The sequence below is a fragment of the Protopterus annectens genome, chromosome 6.part0 (genome assembly GCF_019279795.1).
Source record: "Protopterus annectens isolate FY-2018-M chromosome 6.part0, PAN1.0, whole genome shotgun sequence".
NCBI lineage: Eukaryota > Metazoa > Chordata > Ceratodontiformes > Protopteridae > Protopterus > Protopterus annectens.
Genome location: NC_056737.1, coordinates 811,499,468 through 811,512,603, shown reverse-complemented (window position 1 = coordinate 811,512,603; position 13,136 = coordinate 811,499,468). Strand labels below are relative to the sequence as shown.

At 42.1% G+C, this 13,136-nt stretch overlaps 1 protein-coding gene across 1 annotated transcript in view; it reads right to left on the bottom strand.

The window, feature by feature from the left end:
• Positions 1–13,136, bottom strand: part of PRKCH (protein kinase C eta) — a 1,606,604-nt gene that overhangs the window by 1,201,617 nt on the left and 391,851 nt on the right. The gene's annotated exons all lie outside the window — the stretch shown is intronic.

Genomic DNA, 13,136 nt, shown 5'->3' with positions numbered 1-13,136 from the left:
TTTTCAGTAGGTCCCCATCCACCCTCCCTGTTTTTGTTTTGGTGTTAATCTTGGTGGCTTTGAAACTGCCCGCCCCTCTTGTAAATTTGCACTTGGATACTCCTCCTGGGCCCATCTCATTTGCTCACTCAAAAAAAAAAAAAAAAAAAAATGTTATCTGCTTTTACTGTATTTGTGTTTCTTCCTATTTTATTTTGCTTTTGCGTCATCTTAAAAGTACTCAGTTGTATTTATTACTGCTTGGTGTAACTCATTCTAAGCCTTTTAGTTTAAGCACTTGGGCTTCAGACCAGTTGTTTTACATTAAGAAGGTTTGTGGTCTGCACTGTAGTGGCAGAACAGGTAGCTTACATCCTTCTAAGTTGGGAACTGCTGAGTGAAGGCTCAGTGTCTGCCCAGAAAACCACAGTGAAAAACTTCTCTAAAGCAAATTTCACACTGCTCAAAACCGAGGTGGAATCCTTCAAAGCCCCCGGGCCTGTAGAAAATACGGCCCAGACCGCAGAATCCTTTATAAACGATTCTATGAACACCTTCAGGAATGCATGGATCATGCAATCCCAAATAAAACCAAGACCCAATCCTCCAAAGGCAGACGTCCTGTCTGGTGGACCCCAGCCATAAACAAACTATACAATAGAAGGAGGAAGCTACTACATGATAGAGCAAAATCCCAAAAAGGGAAGGCATCTCTGATCAGTATTCGCAAAAAACTACGGGCACTCATAAAATCGTCTAAGGCCAGCTTAGAGAGAAAAATTGCACAGGACACTAAGGATAATCACAAGGCTTTCTTTAGTTATGTTAGGAACCTGGGTGGGTATTCCCAGATATGCTCAGAATTAGTCCAAAATGACAAAAAATACACAGAACCCACAGACATTGCCAACATCCTAGCTGACAGGTTCAGCGCAAACTTCTCCCCCACCCACCAAAAGGGCAAATATCTATCCCAGCAGAGTGCTGTCCCCCTGACATCTCAGATGCTCAGGTAACTGCCACCCTCTCCAAAGCAAAAAACACAGCATCAATGGGACCAGACGGTGTCCCAGGTTGCGTCCAACATGAACTCCAAGAAGAGCTAAACCCAAACATAAAACTACTGTTCAATCTCAGCCTTACCACAGGATATGTACCCAAAGAGTGGCGTACAGCAACAGTGGTCCCTCTCCACAAAGGTGGTGCCTCAACGGATCCTGGAAACTATCGCCCCATAAGCCTGACTAGCTTGGTCTGCAAAGCTATGGAAAGGATCATCATGGACCTCATAAATAAAGATATTGGGGACCTACAGACACTGGATCCTACCCAGTTCGGCTTTGTTAAGGGCAGATCCTGCCTCTTAAACCTTGTTGATTTCTTTGAAACAGTCCCCACGGCCATTGACGAGGGGAAGGTGGTCCACACAGCCCAACTAGATGGGTTGCAAACTGGCTCAAGGACAGAACCCACATGGTTAGAATTGCTGGAGCCATGTCAGACTCCAAACCAGTTACAAGTGGTGTCCCACAAGGCTCAGTCCTGGGACCTCTCTTGTTCGGTATATATTTCTCGGAGGTACAGGCCAACACGGAAGGACTGTGGCTGACCAAGTTCACAGATGACTGCAAACTGGGCGCCATAATCGACTCTCCAGCCGACACAAGCATCCTCCAAAAGGGCGTCATAGCCATGCCCTCAAGCTAAACACCAGAAAGTGTATAGTCATCCCCTTTGGCAAAAACAAAGTTCCCACAAATTACCACATAGGTGGTAATCCATTAAGTACAGAAGAAGTAATTAAGGACCTGGGGACCCAAGTTGATAGCAATCTCTCATTTGACAACCACGTGGCCAAAGTGGTTATAAAAACATTTTATATAGCCCACCTAATCATGAAGGATTCACATCTAGATCAGGGAGGTCATCGTCTCTTTACTCATCCCTCATCAGGCCCATAATTGAGTACAATGCCCCTTTTGGGATGTACCTTACCAGACACCTGCAGCAACTGGAAAGACCCCAAAAGTACCTCACCAAGAAGATCAAAGGGCTCAAACAGTGTGCCGAACATATCACTGCCCTTAAGGCTAAACAACACACCTGATACACTTGTAATAGGTGACTCTATCGTCAGGCACACTGATGTCCCGCTCACCAGGCTGAACAAGGAGAAGGTCACGGTGAGCTGCCTGTAGTGCTAGGATCCGCCACATAACACAAGCACTCAGGTCACTCCAAGGCAAGTACAAATATGACTCAGTCATTGTCCATGCTGGTGTGAATGACCTGAGACGTACCTCCCTGGACTACATGAAAAGAGACATAGAGGAGCTCTCTGAGCTTGTAGCCCAGGCGGTATGACCCTGACCTTCAGTACCACCTTACCCTCACCAAGAAACATGCCACTATATGAAGACAAGAATATCAATTTCAAAAATTGGCTTAAGTATTGGTGTCATTCAAAGGGATCAATGCCTGTCAGCCTGGGATGACATGCTCGACAACCCACGATGCTTGCTAGGGACAGCTTGCACCTGTCACCCCTGGGCTTTGGGATATTGGCAAAGGCTCTTGCTACCCCATAGTGCCTTTTCTAGGCAAGACTCAAAGACAAACCCACCTCCATAGGTATCACAAGGGATAAGAAACTAAGAGTAATGCTACTCAGCCAGAAGTCTAAACCTCAAGATGCATGCACTCGAAACTCTCCTTAGCATGGAGAACATCGATATCTGTGCAGTAACAGAAACCTGGTTCAAGGCTCAGAGCACCCCAGCACTACCAGGTTATACCTCATACCATGCTTTTCGGCCCCAAAACTTGGACTGAACCACAAAGGAGGGAGTATCAATATTCATCAAAGATACCCACACCTCCAGGTTGGTGGCACAGCACTAAGCATCAGAGACTATCCATGTGCAACTAACAGTGGGTAAAACTGCCTTCCAGTTTATAGCCTGCTACAGACCACCCTCCCAAACCCAGGAACCCCACTCGGCCTTCCTGAGAACACTGGAAAATATGAAGGTCTCTCCAAACACCATTATATTGGGACTTCAACTACCCAAACATAGACTGGGAGCATTACTCTAGCTCCAACACCCTAGCCCAAAGGTTCCTAGAATTTATAAACTCAAATGCTATGGAACAACTTATTACCACTCCCACAAGAGGGGAAAACATACTGGACCTGATCATCACCAACATGGGGACTGTATGCTCCAGACCAGAAGTGTATCCCTCACTGGTAAGATCAGACCATAAACTAATCTCACTGGATATTCACATCCCACCCCCTGCCCAGAAAACCACAATGAAAAACTTCTCTAAAGCAAATTTCACACTCCTCAAAACTGAGGTGGAATCCATCAAAGCCCCCGGGCCTGTGGAAAATAATATGGCCCAGACCAGAATCCTTTATAAACACATTCTATGAACACCTTCAGGAATGCATGGATCATGCAATCCCAAATAAAACCAAGACCCAATCCTCCAAAGGCAGGCGTCCTGTCTGGTGGACCCCAGCCATAAACAAACTATACAATAGAAGGAGGAAGCTACTACATGATAGAGCAAAATCCCAAAAGGGAAGGCATCTCCGATCAGTATTAGCAAAAAACTATGGGCACTCATAAAATCGTCTAAGGCCAGCTTAGAGAGAAAAATTGCACAGGACACTAAGGATAATCACAAGGCTTTCTTTAGTTATGTTAGGAACCTGGGTGGGAATTCCCAGATATGCTCAGAATTAGTCCAAAATGACAAAATATACACCGAACCCATAGACATTGCCAACATCCTAGCTGACAGGTTCAGTGCAAACTTCTCCCCCCCCCACCAAAAGGACAAATATCTATCCCAGCAGAGTGCTGCCCCTGACATCTCAGATGCTCAGGTAGAGCCGCCCTCTCCAAAGCAAAAAACATAGCATCAATGGGACCAGGCGGTGTCCCTGGCTGCGCCTACATGAACTCCAAGAAGAGCTAAACCCAAACATAAAACTACTGTTCAATCTCAGCCTTACTACAGGATATGTACCCAAAGAGTGGCGTGCAGCAACAGTGGACCCTCTCCACAAAGGTGGTGCCTCAACGGATCCTGGAAACTATCGCCCCATATGCCTGACTAGCTTGGTCTGCAAAGCTATGGAAAGGATCATCATGGACCTCATAAATAAAGATATTGGGTACCTACAGACACTGGATCCTACCCAGTTTGGCTTTAGGGCAGATCCTGCCTCTTAAACCTGGTCAATTTCTTTGAAACAGTCACCAAGGCCATTGGAGGGAAGGTGGTCCACACAGCCTACCTGGACCTCAAAAGCCTTCAATACAATACCCACTCAGGCATTATAGATAAGCTCACCAGCTTAAATATAAAACCCTATGTCACTAGATGGGTTGCAAACTGGCTCAAGGGCAGAACCCACATGGTTAGAATTGCTGGAGCCATGTCAGACTCCAAACCAGTTACAAGTGGCACCCCACAAGGCTCAGTCCTGGGACCTCTCTTGTTCGGTATATATTTCTCGGAGGTACAGGCCAAACACGGAAGGACTGTGGCTGACCAAGTTAGATGACTGCAAACTGGGTGCCATAATCGACTCTCCAGCCGACACAAGCATCCTCCAAAAGGGCCTCATAGCCATGGCCTCAAGCTAAACGCCAGAAAGTGTATAGTCATCCCCTTTGGCAAAAACAAAGTGCCCACAAATTACCACATAGGTGGTAATCCATTAAGTACAGAAGAAGTAATTAGGGACCTGGGGACCCAAGTTGATAGCAATCTCTCATTTGACAACCACGCGGCTAAAGTGGTTATAAAACATTTTTATATAGCCCAATTTAATCATGAAGGGATCCACATCTAGATCTGGGAGGTCATCGGTGGCTCCTTACTCATCCCTCATCAGGCCCATAATTGAGCATAATGCCCTTTGGATGTAATTTACCAGACACCTGCAGCAACTGGAAAAGAATCTCAAAAGTACCTCACCAAGAAGATCAAAGGGCTCAAATGATGCCATAGGCTGCCCAGTTAAAGAAACTCCAGCTCTACTCAGTGGGCATACCGCCTTCTGCTCAGGCTGTATGTGTGCCTGATGTATAAAGCCATGTCCAACCCGAAACTAATAGACATGCTGCACCACAGAAAACTAAATCCCATCGAGGCCACGCCACGAGAGACTTGAACCTCAGCACTGAAATAAATAGGGACATGCTGGAGGGATGATTCATAACCCAGAGTGGGGCTCCTCTTTCACTCTGCAATAAAATCCCAGTCCAGGTTAGGCAGAGTCCTCATTGACTCTCTCTCTCAAGAGGAATCTTACGAGTGGATGGAGATCGTGAGGGTTTATCCCGGTATCACTTGTGTCACGGTTAGACAGAGGCACAGTATACCAACCTCAAAAAGGAGTACAGTAAAATCTATTTAAAATGGGTATAAAGCCAACACACTCTGGCTAGGTTTAAATGCCCTAGGGTGATAGCCTAGTATGAACCCATGAACTAATCCAGTTTTGGTAATATCTGGTTTTACAAATAACTATGTTTGACAAAAAGACAAATAAAAAAAAGAAAAAATCCCAAAAGAAGAAACTTAAGAGGATGCTGATTCTAAAATGAAAGGGAGGATAAATGATGTCCCGTTATCAAATTCCAGTAAAAAGACTGCAGCTGAAGAGGAAGCTTCACTACTGATGACTTTTAAAGGATTTTAGAAAATTACCCCTAGGCTGGGGGAGGAGCATAGACACAAACAACAGGTTTTATAAAAAGAATGCTAAAGAAATACTTAGATGCACTTCAATTACGATTCAGTGAAAATGCAGGGTTAAAAGAAAGGACAAAAGCAGCAGAAGTGCATGGGGTAGTAGTGGGGTCAACGTTAGTACAACACATAGAAAGGTCGAAAAGGGAGAAAAATAAGAGTGAATGGTACCCCAGAGGTTATAGAAGGGCAAAACTACATGGTACTTGTGAAGGACTTACTAGCAGAGTGGGTGGAAAGAAAAAATCTCAGGAGGGTGCAGAGTATCAATATTCATCAAAGATACCCACACCTCCAGGTTGGTGGCACAGCACTAAGCATCAGAGACTATCCATGTGCAACTAACAGTGGGTAAAACTGCCTTCCAGTTTATAGCCTGCTACAGACCACCCTCCCAAACCCAGGAACCCCACTCGGCCTTCCTGAGAACACTGGAAAATATGAAGGTCTCTCCAAACACCATTATATTGGGCTTAATTTCAACTACCCAAACATTGACTGGGAGCATTACTCTAGCTCCAACACTCCTAGCCCAAAGGTTCCTAGAATTTATAAACTCAAATGCTATGGAACAACTTGTTACCACTCCCACAAGAGGGGAAAACATACTGGACCTGATCATCACCAATATGGGGACTCTATGCTCCAGACCAGAAGTGTATCCCTCACTGGTAAGATCAGACCATAAACTAATCTCACTGGATATTCACATCCCGATCCCACCCCTGCCCAGAAAACCACAGTGAAAAAACTTCTAAAGCAAATTTCACACTCCTCAAAACCGAGGTGGAATCCTTCAAAGCCCCCGGCCTGTGGAAAATATGGCTCAGACCGCAGAATCCTTTATAAACACATTCTATGAACACCTTCAGGAATGCATGGATCATGCAATCCCAAATAAAATCAAGACCCAATCCTCCAAAGGCAGACGTCCTGTCTGGTGGACCCCAGCCATAATCAAACTATACAATAGAAGGAGGAAGCTACTACATGATAGAACAAAATTCCAAAAAGGGAAGGCATCTCTGATCAGTATTAGCAAAAAACTATGGGCACTCATAAAATCGTCTAAGGCCAGCTTAGAGAGAAAAATTGCACAGGGCACTAAGGATAATCACAAGGCTTTCTTTAGTTATGTTAGAAACCTGGGTGGGAATTCACAGATATGCTCAGAATTAGTCCAAAATGACAAAAAATACACCGAACCCACATACATTGCCAACATCCTAGCTGACAGGTTCAGTGCAAACTTCTCCCCCACCACCAAAAGGGCAAATATCTATCCCAGCAGAGTGCTGCCCCCTGACATCTCAGATGCTCAGGTAAGAGCCGCCCTCTCCAAAGCAAGAAACACAGCATCAATGGGACCAGACGGTGTCCCTGGCTGCGTCCTACATGAACTCCAAGAAGAGCTAAACCCAAACATAAAACTACTGTTCAATCTCAGCCTTACTACAGGATATGTACCCAAAGAGTGGCGTACAGCAACAGTGGTCCCTCTCCACAAAGGTGGTGCCTCAACGGATCCTGGAAACTATCACTCCATAAGCCTGACTAGCTTGGTCTGCAAAGCTATGGAAAGGATCATCATGGACCTCATAAATAAAGATATTGGGTACCTACAGACACTGGATCCTACCCAGTTTGGCTTTGTTAAGGGCAGATCCTGCCTCTTAAACCTGGTCAATTTCTTTGAAACAGTCACCAAGGCCATTGACGAGGGGAAGGTAGTCCACACAGCCTACCTGGACCTCGCAAAAGCCTTCAATACAATACCCCACTCAGGCATTATAGATAAGCTCACCAGCTTAAATATAAAACCCTATGTCACTAGATGGGTTGCAAACTGGCTCAAGGATAGAACCCACATGGTTAGAATTGCTGGAGCCATGTCAGACTCCAAACCAGTTACAAGTGGCACCCCACAAGGCTCAGTCCTGGGACCTCTCTTGTTCGGTATATATTTCTCGGAGGTACAGGCAAACACGGAAGGACTGTGGCTGACCAAGTTCGCAGATGACTGCAAACTGGGTGCCATAATCGACTCTCCAGCCGACACAAGCATCCTCCAAAAGGGCCTCATAGCCATGGCCTCAAGCTAAACGCCAGAAAGTGTATAGTCATCCCCTTTGGCAAAAACAAAGTGCCCACAAATTTCTACATAGGTGGTAATCCAGTAAGTACAGAAGAAGTAATTAGGGACCTGGGGACCCAAGTTGATAGCAATCTCTCATTTGACAACCACGTGGCCAAAGTGGTTATAAAAACATTTTATATAGCCCACCTAATCATGAAGGGATTCACATCTAGATCTGGGAGGTCATCGTGCCTCTTTACTCATCCCTCATCAGGCCCATAATTGAGTACAATGCCCCTTTTGGGATGTACCTTACCAGACACCTGCAGCAACTGGAAAGACCCCAAAAGTACCTCACCAAGAAGATCAAAGGGCTCAAACAGATGCCATAGGCTGCCCAGTTAAAGAAACTCCAGCTCTACTCAGTGGCATACCGCCTGCTCAGAGGCGATGTGTGCCTGATGTATAAAGCCATGTCCAACCCGGAATTAATGGACATGCTGCACCACAGAAAATCCAAATCCCATCGAGCTACGCGCTCGAGAGACTTGAACCTCAGCACTGAAATAAATAGGACATGCTGGAGGGACAGATTCATAACCCAGAGGCTCCCTTCACTCTGCAATAAAATCCCAGTCCAGGTTAGGCAGAGTCCCTCATTGACTCTCTTCAAGAGGAATCTTGATGAGTGGATGGGAGATCGTAGGTTTATCCCGGGTATCACTTCTGTGTCACGGTTAGACAGAGGCACAGTATACTAACCTCGAAAAAGGGCATAGCAAAATTCATTTAAAATGGGTGGCGAAAGCCAAACACACTCTGGCTAGGCTTATAAATGCCCTAGGGCAGATAGCCTAGTATGAACCTATGAACTATCCAGTTTTGGTAATATCTGGTTTTACAAATAACTATGTGTTTGACAAAAGTTATACAAATAAAAAAAGAAAAAAAAAATCCCTAAAAGAAGAAACTTTCAAGAGGATGCTGATTCTAAAAATGTGAAAGGGAGGATAAAATGATGTCCCAGTTATCAAATTCCAGTAAAAAGACTGCAGCTGAAGAGGAAGCTTCACTACTGAGGACTTTTAAAGGATTTTAGAAAATTACCACTAGGCTGGGGGAGAGCATAGACATGAACAACATGTTTTATAAAAAGAATGCTAAAGAAATACTTAGATGCACTTCAATTACGATTCAGTGAAAATGCAGGATTAAAAGAAAGGACAAAATCAGCACAAGTGCATGGGGTAGTAGTGGGGTCAACGAAAAAATTTGCTTTAAAAGAGAGACTGTCACTAAATTTGGCAGCTACCTGAAACCAACTAAAGTTCACAACTAAGCTACCTTTTTTATACATGTATCTGTGTACTCCTGCAATGCTATCTTATGAATGAAAGTGAGAAAAAGAATTGTCATATTAATGTATTTCAACTTGGTCATGTCAGGCACGTATCTACTTTTCACACCACCAGTAAGTCATGTCAGTGATCACTTCATGATGATTAAATAACTGTTCTTTGCTTTTACACAGTTTACCTAGGTTTAATCACATTATCATACATGAGTTATGCTTTTCTAATTTTGATATCAGAAAGCATAACTTGAAAAAGATAAAAGGTAACAAAATGTTTTTTTTTTACAGGAATGGAAACTACCTGCACCACCCCCATGTGAGAGCTTTACCCTCTACACTCTACTTACTTACATATACTAAATATTTGGTCTCAAAACAGTGGAAAAAGTGAATGACTCCAGTGCAGTGTACCACTGGCTCATACAATATAAATCAAGATGGTTTCAATAAACCAAGGTCAAAAGAAATTATACTAAAGCCATTAACACATACTACTCTTAGACTGTACAGTAACTGATTTCACAGACAAAGTGCCTCCTCTCTCCCCCAGTATTGGTTTCCAGTGTGTGATTGCAAAGAAAAAATAAGCAAACAATGCCTGCAGTAATGTATTCTAACTTACTGCTGCTACACACCACTGACCATGATCATCACAACAAATAAATAAACAAAAGGTATGGATCATTGCTGTGGGCTATGTATACTGTTACTACTGCTCACAGATATATTTTATATCTTGCAAGTATTTATATGAAAATTATCCACAAGGAAAAATGACATACCTAAAGATCAGGACCATCTGCTCCTGCTGACATCTTGAGTAAGCACATAGATCAGCTGCTCTAAGAACATGTCCTATTACTCAAGAAAGAGGCTTTTAATTATTCATCCATGCTCTGACTACCCACTTTATCCTTATAAAGGGTTGCAGTGAATGCAGGTAATCAGTAACTCTGAACAGAACAAAGTGGGTAATGGGAAAATCTAAGAATGAATGAAGTAAGCTGTGCAGGCTACATTAACTTGTTCCATGGGCCATGGGTTTTACATCACTGAACAATTCCAAAACAATTTTAGATCATTTAGTCTAACCAGTATGCTTATCCAAATATGTTTATGTATGTGTATGTGTTTATTTGTTAACCAGGAAGGCCCGCTGGATACAAGTGTCCCTATTCAGGAGCATCCTTGAAGTACTGTCTGGTTAAGTGAGTCACTCAGGGTCACATAATGGGTAAATTGAAACAGGGGAAACAAAACACTGGACTTAAGAATGCAGTTCATTAACACCACATAGCCTTAATCCTCTGCATTGGTGCAGGATAAATATCCCACACATTTGGCACCCTTCGAAGAAAGCAAGTTAAAGCTTTCATATTCAGGGCAGCTATCAACTTCATAAATTAAATTACTTTCTTTAAATATTGGTTTACTAGTTTTCCACAGCAGCATCAAAAGCAACTACATACCCCGCCATTTTGTGTCTGCCTTTACTTTCAGGTCTTTTTATCACACTCAGAAGACCTTACAGTAAATAAGTTACTATATAATTAATTCTATGCCAGCAATTCCAAAGCAAATATGATTTTATTCCAAACAAAATGCATGTTTGCTACAGTACTACTCACTCTGTATTTAAACTTTACACCACAGTCACCAAATATCCACTTTTCATATGCCCAAAGTTAAACTACAAACTACTTACAGGAAGACTTACTGATACTGCCCTCAGATAAATCACATTTATACTCAACATCATTCTGAATAAATTGTTTGTATACACAATCAGTAATTAGCTCTTATTATGAGTTAAAAAATAATAAAACCATGCTTTCTTTAGATAATAATCTGTATACGAGTCTTATTTTACATAATTCACTTGCCTATAAAATTAACTGTTTAAATGTTCCCTAACTTAACCTATACCTCTTTCTATGACTTTGTGTATATTTGATATATACAATTAATAAATAGTCTCTTGCTACAGGAAGTCACCTTGCATTGTTTTGAACACATTATTCAAATGCATAAATCGAAATAAACAATTTGTTAGCACGCATATTTTCAATAATCCGTTCACATAAAGAATTCATACAGCCTTGAAAATAAATTTTGTGCACACAGAAATTACTCCCTATAACTTGTTAGTTAACATAATTATCAATTAATACCTTTGGTGTATAAAAAGAACTTATTTAATAGAATTAATTTTGCATTCACATGGTAATCATGCAACGCCTTCTATATCTGTACCAGTGTGAGACGTTCATCTCAGCTACTGTGTCATTCTTACTTTATTTTTTCCAGTGGTTTTGTAACCTGATCTGGTCATGTGGACCAGACTCAGTTCTGATTTGCTGCATCTGAATTGACTGCATTCATGTTATAATCAAATGAAGAACTATGTTGACCGACAAAAAAAAAGTAAGTTACTACTGACATTTTTGTTTCCTCTTGAAAATTAGAGTAAATACATCCAGCCAGCCAACCATGCATATAAACACGTATGATAGAATCAGATATGCTAAGATCACTGTTAATTTTCTTATCTAAAGGTTTACTTGCTGAATGTGAAATTTTATGCTGTAGTGACAAAACAAATTGGACTATGTTTAAATAGTGGCACCTGTAACTACTATTATTAATTAAAGCACATAGTAAAATATTTAAAATATTAGCAGTTAAGTTTCTCAAATCAAATCCATGCTAGTTTCATGAATACTTTTGGCCCCAAATGTAAACCATATATTTTGTGGCACTACTTCACAAACAGAATTAATAAAAATAATTGTTATACACTGGTCAAAGTGAGAAGATGTTAAACTGACTTTCTTATGACTTGAAAGAATGCATTATTATGGAAGTCATAAATTCAACCCTCAAAATGACTTGGATGTAAAGTGTTTTGTGTGTGTGTGTGTGTGTGTGTGTGTGTGTGTGTGTGTGTGTGTGTGTGTGTGTGTGTGTGTGTGTGTGTGTGTGTGCGTGTCTACAAACAAGGATGGAGAAAGTTTCAATACATCATTGGACAGGTTTACTATCACATGTTCATTCGTCTTTTAGATGAACGAACTATGTGCGAAAACCAGATAGTCGAACAGTTAGGCCGATCACCGGAATGCCGAAGCTGACAAGTGCGAATGGCCGCTGTTGTCAGCTCCAACATTGCGGTGCAGATTGCACTATGGTGGGGATGGGGAAATGTACCCTTACCCTCACTGTAGTGCAGTCTCGGAGTTTGTATATATAAGTAGGGACTGTGGAGGGGGGTGCAGCCCCCCACATGCAAGCCCCCCTGAAAAAAACAGTTGTAGTATGTTGGGTGGGTAGGAGCATTTCAATGTGTAGTCGACATTTTCGAAATTCAACTGCACTGAAATGCTCGGTTTGACATTTACACTGTTCGGCGTACAGATTTCCAAACATTTGGTTCGGACATCTATACATTCGAACAATGTCATGTCGAACATGTGATAGTAAACCCATTGGACACTGGCAAATATGCTATAATGATTTTAATGAAGGGGGAGTTCTGCTCAAAAAAAAAAAAAACACAGCAACATTGTTCATATTCAAACAAAATGCATTCCAAATCTGTAATAGACAGTCAGCAAAAGCTGAGGTGTTGTCTCCAAAATAAAATGTTGAGGACTTCCTTCAAGCAATTTGGCTTAGAAGTCAAGAGTAAGTCTCTGACTTAACAAGCTGCTTTCTGTAGTCAAGGGTATATGGTTTGCTTCTATCCTCCTCCATTTGCCTACTGTGCAACTATAAGCAAATCACTTGACTAGACAGTGTTCTTAGGTCACCCGTGAAACACAGATACTTGTGTCTAGTAGGCTTTAGCCAATTAGCAAATCTACAAACTAAACTTGAATAAGAAGGAGACCATATAGCTGCTCCCTCTAATGAATTTATTTGTGTTCTAATATGGCATTCATACATATTTCG